We start from the raw sequence: 12,385 nt of genomic DNA, 5'->3' as shown, positions 1-12,385 counted from the left end.
TGTATGGAGTCAGCCTCCACCACATCACTGCTTAATGCATTCACTCTGTTACTACTCTGACACCGAAAAAGTTCATTCTAACGTCCCTGTGGCTCATGTGGGTACTCAGTTTCCACCTGTGTTCCCTTGTTCGCGTCCCGCCAGTGTTGAATAGATTATCCTTGTTTACCCGGTCGATTCTCCTGAGGATTTTGTAGGTTGTGATCATGTCTCCCCTTACTCTTCTGTCTTCCAGTGTCGTAAGGTGCATTTCCCGCAGCCTTTCCTCGTGACTCATGCCTCTTAGTTCTGGGACTAGTCTAGTGGCATAGTTTTGGACTTTTTCCAGTTTCGTCTTGTGCTTGACAAGGTACGGGCTCCATAGTGGGACCGCATACTCCAGGATTGGTCTTATATATGTGGTGTACAAGATTCTGAATGATTCCTTACACAGGTTCCTGAACGCTGTTCTGATGTTAGCCAGCCCCGTATATGCCGCAGACGTTATTCTTTTATATCGGCTTCAGGAGACAGGTTTGGTGTGATATCAACTCTTAGATCTTTCTCTCTGTCCGTTTCATTAAGTACTTCATCTCCTATTCTGTATCCGGTGTCTGGCCTCCTGTTTCCACTGCCTAGTTTCATTACTTTGCATTTACTCGGGTTGAATTTCAACAGCCATTTGTTGGACCATTCACTCAGTATATCTAGGTCATCTTGCAGCCTCCTACTATCATCCTCTGTTTCAATCCTCCTCATAATTTTTGCATCATCGGCAAACATTGAGAGAAACGATTCTATACCCTCTGGGAGATCATTTACATATATTAGAAACAGTAAAGGTCCTCTTGAAAGTCCTAAAGTATGTGTCCTCTTGTACCACCTGCTGATGGCATGTGTTCTCTTGTACCACCAACTGCTGGTATGTGTCCTCTTGTTCCACCTGCTTCTGGTATGTGTCCTCTTTTACCACCTGCTTCTGGTATGTTTCCTCTTGTACCATCTGCTGCTTGTATGTGTCCTCTTACACTAACTGCTGCTGGTATGTGTCCTTTTATACCACCTGTTGCTGGTATGTGTCCTTTTACACCACCTGCTGCTGGTATGTGTCCTCTTGTACCACCTGTTGCTGGTATGTGTCTTTTTACACCACCTGTTGCTTGTATGTGTCCTCTTGAACCATCTGCTGCTGGTATGTGTATTGGCTTTCCATTCAATTCGATTAAGGGCCATTCTTTCCGCAGTTTTGGCCAGACAGCTTGTTAATGAGATGGGTCTCGGATTTCCTGGGTCTTTACGTTTTTGAATGGGAACTATAATTTGCTCTGTTCCAAATAAGTGGTCGAGTTCTTGTCACCCGTACTCTGTTGATGAGATTCAAGAAGGCTTCTTCACCCTTTTCTCCTAGTTTGGCCAGCATATTGTAAGTGATAGGTTGGTTCCGTCGAGTTAAGCAGACTGATTTCAGGCACTTCATCCAAAAGGTGTTCAATATATCTTCCGGAGGCATCGGTTCTTGGTGGTGAATCAAGTAGTAATTCACTATGAGCTTTGAAGTCACCCGAGATGATAGTAGGTAACTGCTATTTCAAAGATAGCAGAGAGATCCAAGTCGTGTTCTCTAGGGCTCCTGTATACATTGAAGATGGACAGCATTGAGTTCCTCACAGTGAGATTAACACCCATAATTTCGACGTTCTCACCACAGTTAGGTAGGTCTGTGATTGCCGTGGCATTGATATGATTTCTGACTAGAATTGAAATGCCTCTGGTGCCACCTTGTGCAATTGGGAAGTGGAAACCATGGTATCCTGGAATATTGATATATCTTTCAGTCCTGGTGAGTGTTTCTTGAAGTAAAACAATATCAATGTTGTCCTTCAGAAGCACTGCGCTGGGTGTTTGTGCTTTGTTTTTGAATCCTTGAATGTTCCATTGTATAATCTTGAGATTGTCCATTATTCTGTTAGAGTTGAATCCATTGAGTCCATGGTAGTTTAAAATCGCTGATTTCCCCGACGGCTTGTGTCTTCTTGGCTGGAGTGGAGACTGCTATTGGCTGCTGAAACAATTCAGTTTCGTCACTTTCTTCGACTTCTACTTCGTCAACCTTTTCAGGCAGGGCTTGAAGAAATGTGGAAGAAATAAGTTCAGTAGATTGTTTTTTGAACTATGTTATCATTTCCTTTCTTGACTGTGGGTTGGTCTGTTCCAGTTCTTGGAATGTTTTGTCCAGCATCTCTCTGAAGGTCTCTGTTAGGGAGGCAATAACCATTGGAACAGTAGTCACTTGATACGCCTTTGGTTGCCTTGCCTTTGCCATGGTTGGTTGCCTTGCCTTAGACTAGAAGGAATTGGTGCTTTAGTCTTTTGAACGAGAAGACAGTAAGGAGTCTCAGATTTATTCCAATGAGAGGTCAGGTACAAGATTAAGTGAGGAGAAAGGCGAAAGAAGTAAGGGGTTTCGTTACGTGGCTTTGTAAGACTCATAGGTTAATAAGTCACGTGATTACAACTCAGGTGACCGTAGTGGGCGTGGCGTATTGAGCACTGGTCTCTTTGTGTTCCGGTCTTGTTCTCACTCTCATGGTGGGTAAAGTGCTCTCACTCTCATGGTGGGTAAAGTGCTCTCACTCTCATGGTGGGTAAAGTGCTCTCACTCTCATGGTGGGTAAAGTGCTCTCACTCTCGTAGTGGGTAAAGTGCTCTCACTCTCGTGGTGGGTAGAGTGCTCTCACTCTCATGGTGGGTAGAGTGCTCTCACTCTCATGGTGGGTAGAGTGCTCTCACTCTCATGGTGGGTAGAGTGCTCTCACTCTCATGGTGGGTAGAGTGCTCTCACTCTCATGGTGGGTAGAGTGCTCTCACTCTCATGGTGGGTAGAATGCTCTCACTCTCATGGTGGGTAGAGTGCTCTCACTCTCATGGTGGGTAGAGTGCTCTCACTCTCATGGTGGATAGAGTGCTCTCACTCTCATGGTGGGTAGAATGCTCTCACTCTCGTGGTGTGTAGAGTGCTCTCACTCTCGTGGTGGGTAGAGTGCTCTCGCTCTCATGGTAGGTAGAGTGCTCTCACTCTCATGGTGGGTAGAGTGCTCTCACTCTCATGGTGGGTAGAGTGCTCTCACTCTCATGGTGGGTAGAGTGTTCTCACTCTCATGGTGGGTAGAGTGCTCTCACTCTCATGGTGGATAGAGTGCTCTCACTCTCACTCTCGTGGTGTGTAGAGTGCTCTCACTCTCATGGTGGGTAAAGTGCTCTCACTCTCATGGTGGGTAAAGTGCTCTCACTCTCATGCTGGGTAAAGTGCTCTCACTGTCGTGGCAGGTAAAGTGCTCTCACTCTCGTGGCAGGTAAAGTGCTCTTACTCTCATGGTGGGTAGAGTGTTCTCACTCTCATGGTGGGTAGAGTGCTCTCACACTCGTGGTGTGTAGAGTGTTCTCATTCTCATGGTGGGTTGAGTGTTCTTATTCTCGTGGTGGGTAGAGTGTTCTCACTCTCGTGGTGGGTAGAGTGTTCTCACTCTCATGGTGGGTAGATTGTTCTCACTCTACTCTACACTCAAAGGAGCCGGTCCGCCGAGCGGACAGCACGCTGGACTTGTGATCCTGTGGTCCTGGGTTCGATCCCAGGCGCCGCAGAGAAACATTGGGCAGAGTTTATTTCACCCTATGCCCATGTTACCGAGCAGTAAAATAGGTACCTGGGTGTTTGTCAGCTGTCACAGGCTGCTTCCTGGTGGTGGAGGCCTGGTCGAGGACCGGGCCGCGGGGACACTAAAAAGCCCCGAAATCATCTCAACATAACCTCAAGATAACTCTCAGAGTGGGTAGATTGTTCTCACTCTCATAGTGGGTAGATTGTTCTCACTCTCATGGTGGGTAGAGTATTCTCACTCTCATGGTGGGTAGAGTGCTCTCACTCTCATGGTGGGTAGAGTGCTCTCACTCTCATAGTGGGTAGATTGTTCTCACTCTCATGGTGGGAAGAGTGTTCTCACTCTCATGGTGGGAAGAGTGTTCTCACTCTCATGGTGGGTAGAGTACTCTCACTCTCATGGTGGGTAGAGTGCTCTCACTCTCATAGTGGGTAGAGTATTCTCACTCTCATGGTGGGTAGAGTGTTCTCACTCTCATGGTGGATAGATTGTTCTCACTCTCATAGTGGGTAGAGTATTCTCACTCTCATGGTGGGTAGAGTGCTCTCACTCTCATAGTGGGTAGATTGTTCTCACTCTCATGGTGGGAAGAGTGTTCTCAATCTCATGTTGGGTAGAGTATTCTCACTCTCATGGTGGGTAGAGTATTCTCACTCTCATGGTGGGAAGAGTGCTCTCACTCTCATGGTGAGTCGTGTTCTCACTCTCATGGTGGGTAGAGTGTTCTCACTCTCATGGTGGGTAGAGTATTCTCACTCTCATGGTGGGTAGAGTACTCTCGCTCTCATGGTGGGTAGTGTTCTCACTCTCATGGTGGGTAGAGTGTTCTCACTCTCATGGTGGGTAGAGTGCTCTCACTCTCATGGTGGGTAGAGTGCTCTCACTCGTATGGTGGGTTGAGTGCTCTGACTCTCATGGTGAGTCGAGTGCTCTCACTCTCATGGTGGGTAGAGTGTTCTCACTCTCATGGTGGGTAGAGTGACTAGTTCCGTTATATGAGTATTTATGGTGGGTTGTTCGAATTTTATATGAAGAAATAATGGACATATACAATTTTGGCTTCCACACATAAATGTCGAACAACGCCGGGGATGGGGGAACATAGGGGGTGAGTATATATATATATATATATATATATATATATATATATATATATATATATATATATATATATATATATATATATATATATATATATATATATATATATATATATACACAACTTTAGAACACTTTCCCACCAGGAGACTCGAACCCTAGCCAGCACAGAAGCCTTCCAGCAACTGGCATAACAGGTACGCCTTAACCCGCTCCACCACCTGCTCAGACCCTTAAAAGAGATGGTAATTTCGGAGTATTTAAATACCCCAAAGATCAACACCTCCCAAGAGCACCAGAGCAAGTGAAGGGTCATTTATACGTTAATTTCATCAATGACCCCTCACTTGCTCTGGTGCTCTTGGGAGGTGTTGATCTTTGGGGTATTTAAATACTCCGAAATTACCATCTCTTTTAAGGGTCTGAGCAGGTGGTGGAGCGGGTTAAGGCGTACCTGTTATGCCAGTTGCTGGAAGGCTTCTGTGCTGGCTAGGGTTCGAGTCTCCTGGTGGGAAAGTGTTCTAAAGTTGTATACTTCACTCTCGTGTTTAGGAGAGTTGTGCCATATATATATATATATATATATATATATATATATATATATATATATATATATATATATGAATGAAAACTCACACCCCAGAAGTGACTCGAACCCATACTCCCAGAAGCAACGCAACTGGTAACTACAGGGCGCCTTAATCCGCTTGACCATCACGGCCGTCAAAAGGAAGTGATAGCCGAGGCTATTTGAGCCACTTCCCCGACGGCAACTCGGATGGTAATCTTGGGCATAGCATTTCACCAAATCACCTCATTCTTTGGGGCACACGTGAGGAACACAAATGCGAACAAGCCTGAATGGTCCCCAGGACTATATGCGAATGAAAACTCACACCCCAGGCTTGTTCGCATTTGTGTTCCTCACGTGTGCCCCAAAGAATGAGGTGATTTGGTGAAATGCTATGCCCAAGATTACCATCCGAGTTGCCGTCGGGGAAGTGGCTCAAATAGCCTCGGCTATCACTTCCTTTTGACGGCCGTGATGGTCAAGCGGATTAAGGCGCCCTGTAGTTACCAGTTGCGTTGCTTCTGGGAGTATGGGTTCGAGTCACTTCTGGGGTGTGAGTTTTCATTCGCATATAGTCCTGGGGACCATTCAGGCTTGTTCGCATATATATATATATATATATATATATATATATATATATATATATATATATATATATATATATATATTCAAACTTATTTTGCAATGAGTCTTTGGAGTCTCAGTTAGCTTACAATTATCAGTTGAGGAATACGTTCCAAGAGATCATCGTTGAGCTGGTCAAAATTAAGGCCTCTTAAGGGTCGGCGATTTTCTTATCAAGGACCTCATCGATGGCTTTCAACCCCAGGGGAGCTCCTAGGAGTGTGCTGCCTTCAGGTTTAGTTTTATGGATATTTGGCAGAAGACCCTCTATTCTCTCTACGATGCCCTGGTTGGAACATATTATTTCACATTTAGAAGGGTTCAGGGTGAGGCCTAAAACTGCACCTTGCTGTACACCGGAGATATTATTGTTAAGTTGAGGAGCATTTAGCGGATCCCTTGCTGTGATTGGCTGTCTTGGTAAATGACAACAAATAGAGTCTACCAATGAAATGCAAGCACGGGAAAGTTTCCTTCAGCCCCACAACTCCACCTTATGAGCTGTTGTCTCCCTGTTGATAGTGCAATGTCCTCCCAACAGATGGCACCAGCTGTATTTTTAAGTGCTGCTTGGCGTTGGCCTGTTGATAGTGTCATCTTATTCAAATAGATAGCATCAGCTATAGTTTATGGGCTGCTGCTAACCGAACCTTTGATAGCGTATTTTTCTGCGGATAAGGGGCAGCAGCTGTATCCCTTTAAACACGGCGATAAAAACCTCGTAGCTTATGATAAGATTAGATAAATATTTTGTATTAATACATGCATATACTTTATTCATTCTTGCAGATACATAATATTACAACATTTTATAATTTGTGATTGATAAAGACCTTTCCCAATCAATTTGTTAGGAATTTCTGACAAATCTGTTTTAATACATATTAAAACATGTAACCATGAGTATTAGAAATAGTAACATGAATATTAGAAATAGTTTATAAAATTTTGACCAGCTCAACGATGATCTCTCGGGACTTATTCCTCAACTGATAATTGTAAGCTAACTAAGACCCCAAAGACTCATTGCAAAATAAGTTCGAATATATATATATATATATATATATATATATATATATATATATATATATATATATATATATACTCACCCCCTAAGTCCCCCCATCCCCGACGGTGTGCGACATTGATGTGTGGAAGCCAAAATTGTATATGTCCTTTATTTCTTCATATTAAATTCGAACAACCCACCATAAATACTCATATAACGAAACTATTCACTCTACCCACCATGAGAGTGAGAACACTCTACCCACCATGAGAGTGAGAGCAATCTACCCACCATGAGAGTGGGAGCAATCTACCCACCATGAGAGTGAAGCAATCTACCCACCATGTGAGTGAGAACACTCTACCCACCATGTGAGTGAGAGCAATCTACCCACCACGAGAGTGAGAGCAATCTACCCACCATGAGAATGAGAGCACTCTACCCACCATGAGAGTGAGAACACTACCCACCATGAGAGCAATCTACCCACCATGAGAGTGGGAGCAATCTACCCACCATGAGAGTGAGAGCAATCTACCCACCATGTGAGTGAGAACACTCTACCCACCATGAGAGTGAGAACACTCTACCCACGATGAGAGTAAGAACACTCTACCCACCATGAGAGTGAGAACACTCTACCCACCATGAGAGTGAGAACACTCTACCCACCATGAGAGTGAGAACACTCTGCCCACCATGTGAGTGGGAACACTCTACCCACCATGAGAGTGAGAACACTCTACCCACCATGAGAGTGAGAACACTCTACCCACCATGAGAGTGAGAACACTCTACCCACCATGAGAGTGAGAACACTCTACTCACCATGAGAGTGAGAACACTCTACCCACCATGAGAATGAGAGCACTCTGCCCAACATGAGAATGAGAACACTCTACCCACCATGAGAATGAGAGCACTCTACCCACCATGAGAGTGAGAACACTCTACCCACCATGAGAGTGAGAACACTCTACCCACCATGAAAACGAGAGCACTCTACCCACCATGAGAATGAGAACACTCTACCCACTATGAGAGTGAGAACACTCGACCCACCATGGGAGTGAGAACACTCTACCCACCATGGGAGTGAGAACACTCTACCCATCATGAGAGTGAGAACACTCTACCCACCATGAGAGTGAGAACACTCTACCCATCATGGTAGTGAGAACACTCTACCCATTATGAGAGTGAGAACACTCTACCAACCATGAGAGTGAGAACACTCTACCCACCATGAGAGTGAGAACACTCTACCCACCATGAGAGTGAGAACACTCTACCCACTATGAGAGTGAGAACACTCTACCCATCATGAGAGTGAGAACACTCTACCCACCATGAGAGTGAGAACACTCTACCTACCATGAAAGTGAGAGCATTACCCACCATGAGAGTGAGAGCACTATCCACTATGAGAGTGAGAGCATTACCCACCATGAGAGTGAAAGTACTACCCACCATGAGAGTGAGAACACTCTACCCACTATGAGAGTGAGAACACTCTACCCACCATGAGAGTGAGAACACTCTACCCACCATGAGAGTGAGAACACTCTACCCACCATGAGAGTGAGAACACTCTACCCACCATGAGAATGAGAGCACTCTGCCCAACATGAGAATGAGAACACTCTACCCACCATGAGAATGAGAGCACTCTACCCACCATGAGAGTGAGAACACTCTACCCACCATGAGAGTGAGAACACTCTACCCACCATGAAAACGAGAGCACTCTACCCACCATGAGAGTGAGAACACTCTACCCATCATGGTAGTGAGAACACTCTACCCATTATGAGAGTGAGAACACTCTACCCACCATGAGAGTCAGAACACTCTACCCACCATGAGAGTCAGAACACTCTACCCACCATGAGAGTGAGAACACTCTACCCACTATGAGAGTGAGAACACTCTACCCATCATGAGAGTGAGAACACTCTACCTACCATGAGAGTGAGAGCATTACCCACCATGAGAGTGAGAGCACTATCCACCATGAGAGTGAGAGCATTACCCACCATGAGAGTGAAAGTACTACCCACCATGAGAGTGAGAACACTCTACCCACCATGAGAGTGAGAGCTCTATCCACCATGAGAGTGAGAGCACTACCCACCATGAGAGTGAGAACACTCTACCCACCATGAGAGTGAGAACACTCTACCCACCATGAGAGAGGGAGCAATCTACCCACCATGAGAGTGAGAGCAATCTACCCACCATGTGAGTGAGAACACTCTACCCACCATGAGAGTGAGAGCTCTACTCACCATGAGAGTGAGAACACTCTACCCACCATGAGAGTGAGAACACTCTACCCACCATGAGAGTGAGAACACTCTGCCCACCATGAGAGTGATAGATCTACTCACCATGAGAGTCAGAACACTCTACCCACCATGAGAGTGAGAACACTCTACCCACCATGAGAGTGAGAGCACTCAACTAACCATGAGAGTGAGAACACTCTACCCACCATGAGAGTGAGAAAACTCTATCCACCATGAGAGTGAGAATACTCTACCTACCATGAGAGTGAGAACACTCTACCCACCATGAGAGTGAGAACACTCTACCCACCATGAGAGTGAGAACACTCTACCCACCATGAGAGTGAGAACACTCTATTCACCATGAGAGTGAGAACACTCTACCCACCATGAGAGTGAGAACACTCTATTCACCATGAGAGTGAGAACACTCTATTCACCATGAGAGTGAGAACACTCTACCCACCATGAGAGTGAGAACACTCCACCCACCACGAGAGTGAGAACACTCTACCTACCATGAGAGTGAGAACACTCTATTCACCATGAGAGTGAGAACACTCTACCAACCATGAGAGTGAGAACACTCTATTCACCATGAGAGTGAGAACACTCTATTCACCATGAGAGTGAGAACACTCTACCCACCATAAGAGTGAGAACACTCTACCCACCACGAGAGTGAGAACACTCTACCCACCTTGAGAGTGAGAACACTCTACCCACCTTGAGAGTGAGAACACTCTACCCACCATGAGAGTGAGAACACTCTACCCACCACGAGAGTGAGAACACTCTACCCTCCTTGAGAGTGAGAACACTCTACCCACCATGAGAGTGAGAACACTCTACCCACCATGAGAGTGAGAACACTCTACCCACCATGAGAGTGAGAACACTCTACCCACCACGAGAGTGAGAACACTCTACCCACCTTGAGAGTGAGAACACTCTACCCACCTTGAGAGTGAGAACACTCTACCCACCATGAGAGTGAGAACACTCTACCCACCACGAGAGTGAGAACACTCTACCCTCCGTGAGAGTGAGAACACTCTACCCACCATGAGAGTGAGAACACTCTACCCACCATGAGAGTGAGAACACTCTACCCACCATGAGAGTGAGAACACTCTACCCACCTTGAGAGTGAGATCAAGGCTGGAACTCGAAGAGGCCAACGCTGACGTCACTGGTCAATACGCCACGCCCACTACGGTCACCTGACTTGTAATCGCCGTACTTATCTTTGTGCGTTTAGTTTATTAACCTATGCATCTTACCTTTCTTCTCTACTTTCGCCTTTCTTCTCAATCAATCTTGCACCTAACCTACCATTGGAATAAATCTGATGCTCCCGACTGTCTCCTCAAAAGACTGCTCATAGCCCAGTCGATAGAACTCCGGCATCACACGAGAGAAGGTCCACGGTTCGAGTATCCTACTGTCTCCTCACTTGAGAATGAGCCAAGTAGGTTCGAAACGGAAACTTTGTACAAATTATAATAAATAAAATGCATTCTGCAGTTAAATTTTATTCTTTTAGTCAACCTTAGTAACAAGATTGGTCTTGTTTAGTGAGCCTTTAATTTATATATGTGTAATATACAGAGAACTTAATGTGGCAAAAGACGTACCGTAGTATTAGCTTTCTTGTACTTCTAGTGTATAACGTCACCATATACAATTTTAGCATTAATGTCACCATATACAATTTTAGCATTAATGTCACCATATACAATTGTCAGAAAATCCGACACCATTTAATAATATCATACAGACAGATAATATTACTGTGTTGTATAAACAAGTTAACCCATAGAAAATGTAACTTGTAGTGGAATTTCCGTCTATAGAAATCGGGATATCATTACCACATACTATTATAAATTCACCACCTATTATGGTGGGAATTATACTTAAATACATTAGTCTTTGGACTTTACCATCATAAAAACATCTCATATAAATTAACTTAATTATCAGAATTAAAATAGAGTAAATGTGACCCTTCTATCACTTACTGTCATCTGGACAATGTAGGCCAGTAGTGTCAGTGAGGAGGGAGTGGTCAGCCATTGTAATTGTACTTAGACCAGAGGCACGGGAGCAAATACGGCTCCTGTTAATTTTACTTGGACGAAGTGTTATGGAAACCAAAGGTGTACCATCATCAACACGCTGTCAACAAATACAAGTTAAGTGTTCTGCCGAAACCCGTTTATCTAATTATTTGTGGCAATGAATATTAGGTAGATATAAAGGGCGAGCCCGTTAGAATACGATCTGCCTCTTAATAAAAGGTAATTAAGCCTAGGTCTTTATGGTTCCTTGTACAGTGTTTTCTCTGATATAGCTGTCATATATTAGGATTCTGTCTTCTTAACTAGTGCCCTTTTGACAGGTCAAGACGAGGAAGCATGCTTTGTGTACCAGTTACTGGGTGATGGAAGCTACCTCAAAGAGGATAATTTGGTGTCTACATCCTGGTTATACCTGGTGGATTAAGGCCTGCTGTACAATAAGATAAGGAACCTCTTCAATGTATGTAGTCTAATTGGCTGCATATATATAAATTCAATATAACCCCCCCCTAATGTGTAGAGGATCGATTTGTGAGATTATTGCAGAAATACAGTCCACTTATCATCATACAAATTGCTATCGAAGTATATAAATTAACGTAAATATAAATTCTATATAAATTCATATAAATTAAATAAATATAAATCTCACAGGTCGGTTCTGTTACGGTGCCCTCTCCTATTTCTTTCGTTTGCCGGCTTAAAGAGTCATATCAGCTCTCCCTACTGATTCTCTGAGGTTCAGGGAGTCTAATGATATATGTGGCGACCAGACCGGCTGCCAGTTAAGGGAAGGAAGTTATATTATAAGTTGTAAATAAAGGAAAATTGGCGCCCTGTTATAAAATGAAACAGTATCCCCTACGGCAGATATGACCTTTTGGAAGGGACATTGCCGATCGCGGATTGGCCGACGTAGGTCGCGGGCGACCAATCAGGGCCCGCCATGACGTCACCGAGTGCCCCGGGCGGCGCCAACGTCAGAGTGGTTCTGACCGTGGAAGCGACAGGACGCGCCTCGGTCTGCTCTCAAGGATTGGAGGCTCTGCAAGCCTTGTTCAGTGGATTGAGCT

Source organism: Procambarus clarkii, chromosome 42, assembly GCF_040958095.1.
Source record: "Procambarus clarkii isolate CNS0578487 chromosome 42, FALCON_Pclarkii_2.0, whole genome shotgun sequence".
NCBI lineage: Eukaryota > Metazoa > Arthropoda > Malacostraca > Decapoda > Cambaridae > Procambarus > Procambarus clarkii.
This window is presented reverse-complemented; position numbering follows the sequence as displayed.